We start from the raw sequence: 7,500 nt of genomic DNA, 5'->3' as shown, positions 1-7,500 counted from the left end.
CCTCCCTCGTTTTCCTTGCAGGGTTGGGGCCCTGGTGGGATCTAGAGACCTGCTGTGCAGGTCTTGATCAGAGGTCGGGCTGAAGGGTCCAATTAGGTGTTAGGGCGGGGGTTCGGTTGGGCTTTACCTTTTGGCTGTGAATTGGGGTCAGCATTGGCCTCAGGCTTGGGTTAGGTGAGGGTTAGGGAAGAGGTAGGGGACAGGGGTCAGGTGCGACTTCAGTATGGAAGATGGGGTTAGGGTGAGACTTGGGATAGGTTTGAGCTTAGGTGTAGACCTACTCCATGGGGTTGATGGGCCTGTCCTGAGGACAGTTGTGGACCAGGTTTCTGGGTTAGGTGGTTGTGCACCGGCACTAGAGAGGTGACTTGCACGATGCTCTGCAAAGCCCAGGCCTCTGCTCAGTGCACGGCCGGTGAGGGCAAAGCGAGGTGAGGGAGGGAGGCAAGCGCAGTGAGATGCAAAGCATCGGGAAGCAGGCAAATGCACAGGCATGCACGGAGAGATGGAAGCGGTCCCTTAGTAGCCTGGCGGCCGGAGAAGACAGGTGGGGAGCCTTGCAAGTGCACTTGCCTTAAGCGCTTGAATGTGCGTGGCTGACGCAGGCAGGGTGCGGGGTAGGATGGCAGGGCCGTGAGTCGCTGGGAAATCGGCCCGGTCTCCTTGTGGGCATTAGTGCGTGTGTGGGGAAGGTTGGGTGTCAGGGGGGAGAGAGCGGTTGGCGGCGAGAGCAGCAGGCTCGGCTTGCTGGCAGAGGCTGCGGTCCGTGCGTTGGTGCGAGCGTGCTCCGATGCAGTTGTGCGCGAGCAGGCAGGCAGGCAGGCAGGCGCAGCAGGTGTGTGTGAGGCGAGAGCCGCAGGCAGAGGCAGAGGCAGAGGCTGGCGAGAGTGTGGAGAGCGGAGGCTGCAGAGGCGGCGAGCAGCATTTGGGGCTGCGCGCAGCGGCAGCAGGCGTCTACGGCCATACCACCCTGAACGCGCCCAATCTCGTCTGATCTCGGAAGCTAAGCAGGGTCGGGCCTGGTTAGTACTTGGATGGGAGACCGCCTGGGAATACCGGGTGCTGTAGGCTTTTGCCTCCACCCGGCCCGGGGGCCCGCCCCGCCCTTCCACCTCTCCACGCCCACCCCAGGCCTACTGCCTCCTCCGCCCCCCTCCACACCCCTGCCCTCTTCTTTCCTCCAAGCCAGCCCACCTTAGTCGGCTTCTTCACAAACCCAGCCCGCACCGCTCAGCCTGCCTTCTCCACACTTTCTCCACACATGCTCACACACCTTCCTGCCACGCTGACTCCCTCACAGTCACAATCACCTGCTCCACACACACTCAACCCCTAGCTCCACCGTGCTCACAGCCCTGCCTAGGGAGCCCCTGCCCACCCCACACACTCTGACCACACCGCAGGCCCGTGCCACACCCTGCACTTCCGCACGGTGGCGCACTCACACCCACCCCCCCTCCCCCCCCCCCCACCGCTATTGATTAGCTCACTGGTTTCTCGCTTCTGGCTGCAATCACATCTAGCCTGTGGCCAGCAGCTCCCCGACCGGACCCGTACCCGTACCCGCCCATCACTCAGACACTCCACCCGCCCCTCTACTGCCTGGCATGACTTCCGGTGGGTACCTGAGGGACTTCTTTGTGGCTTTGCCCAACCTTCTCTATGTGTGATGCCTACTCCTTGAATAGAAGAATTGCAATCACTGAAATGAGGCTTGGCTCAAGTGTTCCAAGAAAGCCTTTCCTGCCTGCCTGCCTGCCTGCCTGCCTGCCTGCCTGAAGAACCTGAGCTTCAATGCCAGGACATACTAGCCAAGAGAAGGAGGGACACAGAGAAACATAGAGCACACTCCAGCCATTCGCTTGACTAGAAAGCTGAGGCTCCTGCTATGCCTGCCATCTTGCTAAGCCCGAGCACCAGCCCCCAGGGGGAGTCTCTGCTGTCAGCACATCCAGCAGGCAGACTAGACGGAGAGATTCCAGAGCCTCGGTGGGTGCCTACACACCTGCAGTGGGGAGGAAGGAGGGCTGGGACACAGTGTCTCCCCTGGGAAGCACATACTGCAAAGTGGGATCCCATTTTGCAGGGTGAGAGGTGCGGGCTGCTGTTGCGAAGAGGAACCCCCACTGGTTTGGGATCCTTGGGGGAAGGAGCCCAACGAGCCTGCAGATACACACCGTCTTCCCAACACACACCCTAGGAAGCACAAGGGAGATGGCTTGGAAGCTGTTGGAGTTGCCGCCTTGAGAAGACACGAGGTGAAGAAGAAGCCTGGCAGTCAGAAGAAGCAGTTGGCCACCAGGGCTGGAATGCTCAGTCCCTGCAACGAAGTCGGGTCAGGGGTGGGAGGGTTGGCCTGGGAGGTGGGCTGTGCTCAGAAGGACAGAGGCCCAGGGGGCCTTGTGCGGCCACCTCCAATGTATGCAAGCCAGCCCCACCCTGTGGGATCTAGTGAAGCCTGGAATTAAGTTGGGTGCAGGCACACAGAGAGAGAGAGAGAGAGAGAGAAAGAGAGAGAGAGAGAGAGAGAGAAAGAGAGAGAGAGAGAGAGAGTGGGGAAACACACACACACACAGAAGGGGGATGGGAGAGAGAGTGGGATGCGAGAGAGAGAGAGAGAGAGAGAGAGAGAGAGAGAGAGAGAGAGAGAGAGAGAGATCACTAGCAAGCAATTGGTTTAGGGAGAGAATCACCCCTCCCTTGGCGCAAACACAGAGTCACAGTGGTTTCAGGAGGCTGGCAAGGCTGGATTGGATGGACAGAAAAAGGACAAGGCACCAGCCTCACGCTCGTGCTTTCCCACACTGGGGACCTCCCATTCCATGTACCGTCCAAGGGAGTCCTGTCCTCCCTCGTTTTCCTTGCAGGGTTGGGGCCCTGGTGGGATCTAGAGACCTGCTGTGCAGGTCTTGATCAGAGGTCGGGCTGAAGGGTCCAATTAGGTGTTAGGGCGGGGGTTCGGTTGGGCTTTACCTTTTGGCTGTGAATTGGGGTCAGCATTGGCCTCAGGCTTGGGTTAGGTGAGGGTTAGGGAAGAGGTAGGGGACAGGGGTCAGGTGCGACTTCAGTATGGAAGATGGGGTTAGGGTGAGACTTGGGATAGGTTTGAGCTTAGGTGTAGACCTACTCCATGGGGTTGAGGGTTTGGGTGAGGGTTCCTGGTGGGGTGAGGAATGGGCCTGTCCTGAGGACAGTTGTGGACCAGGTTTCTGGGTTAGGTGGTTGTGCACCGGCACTAGAGAGGTGACTTGCACGATGCTCTGCAAAGCCCAGGCCTCTGCTCAGTGCACGGCCGGTGAGGGCAAAGCGAGGTGAGGGAGGGAGGCAAGCGCAGTGAGATGCAAAGCATCGGGAAGCAGGCAAATGCACAGGCATGCACGGAGAGATGGAAGCGGTCCCTTAGTAGCCTGGCGGCCGGAGAAGACAGGTGGGGAGCCTTGCAAGTGCACTTGCCTTAAGCGCTTGAATGTGCGTGGCTGACGCAGGCAGGGTGCGGGGTAGGATGGCAGGGCCGTGAGTCGCTGGGAAATCGGCCCGGTCTCCTTGTGGGCATTAGTGCGTGTGTGGGGAAGGTTGGGTGTCAGGGGGGAGAGAGCGGTTGGCGGCGAGAGCAGCAGGCTCGGCTTGCTGGCAGAGGCTGCGGTCCGTGCGTTGGTGCGAGCGTGCTCCGATGCAGTTGTGCGCGAGCAGGCAGGCAGGCAGGCGCAGCAGGTGTGTGTGAGGCGAGAGCCGCAGGCAGAGGCAGAGGCAGAGGCTGGCGAGAGTGTGGAGAGCGGAGGCTGCAGAGGCGGCGAGCAGCATTTGGGGCTGCGCGCAGCGGCAGCAGGCGTCTACGGCCATACCACCCTGAACGCGCCCGATCTCGTCTGATCTCGGAAGCTAAGCAGGGTCGGGCCTGGTTAGTACTTGGATGGGAGACCGCCTGGGAATACCGGGTGCTGTAGGCTTTTGCCTCCACCCGGCCCGGGGGCCCGCCCCGCCCTTCCACCTCTCCACGCCCACCCCAGGCCTACTGCCTCCTCCGCCCCCCTCCACACCCCTGCCCTCTTCTTTCCTCCAAGCCAGCCCACCTTAGTCGGCTTCTTCACAACCCCAGCCCGCACCGCTCAGCCTGCCTTCTCCACACTTTCTCCACACATGCTCACACACCTTCCTGCCACGCTGACTCCCTCACAGTCACAATCACCTGCTCCACACACACTCAACCCCTAGCTCCACCGTGCTCACAGCCCTGCCTAGGGAGCCCCTGCCCACCCCACACACTCTGACCACACCGCAGGCCCGTGCCACACCCTGCACTTCCGCACGGTGGCGCACTCACACCCCCCCCCCTCCCCCCCCCCCCCCCCCCACCGCTCTTGCCTAGCTCACTGGTTTCTCGCTTCTGGCTGCAATCACATCTAGCCTGTGGCCAGCAGCTCCCCGACCGGACCCGTACCCGTACCCGCCCATCACTCAGACACTCCACCCGCCCCTCTACTGCCTGGCATGACTTCCGGTGGGTACCTGAGGGACTTCTTTGTGGCTTTGCCCAACCTTCTCTATGTGTGATGCCTACTCCTTGAATAGAAGAATTGCAATCACTGAAATGAGGCTTGGCTCAAGTGTTCCAAGAAAGCCTTTCCTGCCTGCCTGCCTGCCTGCCTGCCTGAAGAACCTGAGCTTCAATGCCAGGACATACTAGCCAAGAGAAGGAGGGACACAGAGAACATAGAGCACACTCCAGCCATTCGCTTGACTAGAAAGCTGAGGCTCCTGCTATGCCTGCCATCTTGCTAAGCCCGAGCACCAGCCCCCAGGGGAGTCTCTGCTGTCAGCACATCCAGCAGCAGACTAGACGGAGAGATTCCAGAGCCTCGGTGGGTGCCTACACACCTGCAGTGGGGAGGAAGGAGGGCTGGGACACAGTGTCTCCCCTGGGAAGCACATACTGCAAAGTGGGATCCCATTTTGCAGGGTGAGAGGTGCGGGCTGCTGTTGCGAAGAGGAACCCCCACTGGTTTGGGATCCTTGGGGGAAGGAGCCCAACGAGCCTGCAGATACACACCGTCTTCCCAACACACACCCTAGGAAGCACAAGGGAGATGGCTTGGAAGCTGTTGGAGTTGCCGCCTTGAGAAGACACGAGGTGAAGAAGAAGCCTGGCAGTCAGAAGAAGCAGTTGGCCACCAGGGCTGGAATGCTCAGTCCCTGCAACGAAGTCGGGTCAGGGGTGGGAGGGTTGGCCTGGGAGGTGGGCTGTGCTCAGAAGGACAGAGGCCCAGGGGGCCTTGTGCGGCCACCTCCAATGTATGCAAGCCAGCCCCACCCTGTGGGATCTAGTGAAGCCTGGAATTAAGTTGGGTGCAGGCACACAGAGAGAGAGAGAGAGAGAGAGAAAGAGAGAGAGAGAGAGAGAGAGAGAGAGAAAGAGAGAGAGAGAGAGAGAGTGGGGAAACACACACACACAGAAGGGGGATGGGAGAGAGAGTGGGATGCGAGAGAGAGAGAGAGAGAGAGAGAGAGAGAGAGAGAGAGAGAGAGAGAGAGAGAGAGAGAGAGAGAGATCACTAGCAAGCAATTGGTTTAGGGAGAGAATCACCCCTCCCTTGGCGCAAACACAGAGTCACAGTGGTTTCAGGAGGCTGGCAAGGCTGGATTGGATGGACAGAAAAAGGACAAGGCACCAGCCTCACGCTCGTGCTTTCCCACACTGGGGACCTCCATTCCATGTACCGTCCAAGGAGTCCTGTCCTCCCTCGTTTTCCTTGCAGGGTTGGGGCCCTGGTGGGATCTAGAGACCTGCTGTGCAGGTCTTGATCAGAGGTCGGGCTGAAGGGTCCAATTAGGTGTTAGGGCGGGGGTTCGGTTGGGCTTTACCTTTTGGCTGTGAATTGGGGTCAGCATTGGCCTCAGGCTTGGGTTAGGTGAGGGTTAGGGAAGAGGTAGAGGGACAGGGGTCAGGTGCGACTTCAGTATGGAAGATGGGGTTAGGGTGAGACTTGGGATAGGTTTGAGCTTAGGTGTAGACCTACTCCATGGGGTTGAGGGTTTGGGTGAGGGTTCCTGGTGGGGTGAGGAATGGGCCTGTCCTGAGGACAGTTGTGGACCAGGTTTCTGGGTTAGGTGGTTGTGCACCGGCACTAGAGAGGTGACTTGCACGATGCTCTGCAAAGCCCAGGCCTCTGCTCAGTGCACGGCCGGTGAGGGCAAAGCGAGGTGAGGGAGGGAGGCAAGCGCAGTGAGATGCAAAGCATCGGGAAGCAGGCAAATGCACAGGCATGCACGGAGAGATGGAAGCGGTCCCTTAGTAGCCTGGCGGCCGGAGAAGACAGGTGGGGAGCCTTGCAAGTGCACTTGCCTTAAGCGCTTGAATGTGCGTGGCTGACGCAGGCAGGGTGCGGGTAGGATGGCAGGGCCGTGAGTCGCTGGGAAATCGGCCCGGTCTCCTTGTGGGCATTAGTGCGTGTGTGGGGAAGGTTGGGTGTCAGGGGGGAGAGAGCGGTTGGCGGCGAGAGCAGCAGGCTCGGCTTGCTGGCAGAGGCTGCGGTCCGTGCGTTGGTGCGAGTGTGCTCCGATGCAGTTGTGCGCGAGCAGGCAGGCAGGCAGGCGCAGCAGGTGTGTGTGAGGCGAGAGCCGCAGGCAGAGGCAGAGGCAGAGGCTGGCGAGAGTGTGGAGAGCGGAGGCTGCAGAGGCGGCGAGCAGCATTTGGGGCTGCGCGCAGCGGCAGCAGGCGTCTACGGCCATACCACCCTGAACGCGCCGATCTCGTCTGATCTCGGAAGCTAAGCAGGGTCGGGCCTGGTTAGTACTTGGATGGGAGACCGCCTGGGAATACCGGGTGCTGTAGGCTTTTGCCTCCACCCGGCCCGGGGGCCCGCCCCGCCCTTCCACCTCTCCACGCCCACCCCAGGCCTACTGCCTCCTCCGCCCCCCTCCACACCCCTGCCCTCTTCTTTCCTCCAAGCCAGCCCACCTTAGTCGGCTTCTTCACAACCCCAGCCCGCACCGCTCAGCCTGCCTTCTCCACACTTTCTCCACACATGCTCACACACCTTCCTGCCACGCTGACTCCCTCACAGTCACAATCACCTGCTCCACACACACTCAACCCCTAGCTCACCGTGCTCACAGCCCTGCCTAGGGAGCCCTGCCCACACCCACACACTCTGACCACACCGCAGGCCCGTGCCACACCCTGCACTTCCGCATGGTGGCGCACTCACACCCACCCCCCTCCCCCCCCCCCCCCACCGCTCTTGCCTAGCTCACTGGTTTCTCGCTTCTGGCTGCAATCACATCTAGCCTGTGGCCAGCAGCTCCCCGACCGGACCCCTACCCGTACCCGCCCATCACTCAGACACTCCACCCGCCCCTCTACTGCCTGGCATGACTTCCGGTGGGTACCTGAGGGACTTCTTTGTGGCTTTGCCCAACCTTCTCTATGTGTGATGCCTACTCCTTGAATAGAAGAATTGCAATCACTGAAATGAGGCTTGGCTCAAGTGTTCCAAGAAAGCC

The 7,500-nt window shown here is 60.5% G+C and overlaps 3 non-coding genes across 3 annotated transcripts; all 3 read left to right on the top strand.

Annotated features, from left to right (window-relative positions):
- The first annotated feature begins 952 nt into the window (after window positions 1-952).
- LOC138839244 (5S ribosomal RNA) lies at window positions 953-1,071 on the top strand. Its single transcript, XR_011375930.1, has one exon. It is a non-coding gene; the product is annotated as a 5S ribosomal RNA (ribosomal RNA).
- Window positions 1,072-3,828: 2,757 nt separating this feature from the next.
- Window positions 3,829-3,947, top strand: LOC138839240 (5S ribosomal RNA). The gene has a single exon (XR_011375926.1). It is a non-coding gene; the product is annotated as a 5S ribosomal RNA (ribosomal RNA).
- A 2,767-nt stretch (window positions 3,948-6,714) lies between these two features.
- Window positions 6,715-6,832, top strand: LOC138839245 (5S ribosomal RNA). Its single transcript, XR_011375931.1, has one exon. It is a non-coding gene; the product is annotated as a 5S ribosomal RNA (ribosomal RNA).
- Window positions 6,833-7,500: the final 668 nt, after the last annotated feature.

The sequence above is a fragment of the Dipodomys merriami genome, unplaced genomic scaffold (assembly GCF_024711535.1).
Source record: "Dipodomys merriami isolate MVZ:Mamm:240054 unplaced genomic scaffold, mDipMer1.0.p SCAF_2993, whole genome shotgun sequence".
In the NCBI taxonomy this organism is placed as follows: Eukaryota; Metazoa; Chordata; class Mammalia; order Rodentia; family Heteromyidae; genus Dipodomys; species Dipodomys merriami.
Note: the sequence above shows the minus strand (reverse complement) of the source record. Positions and strands in the feature narration are given on the sequence as shown.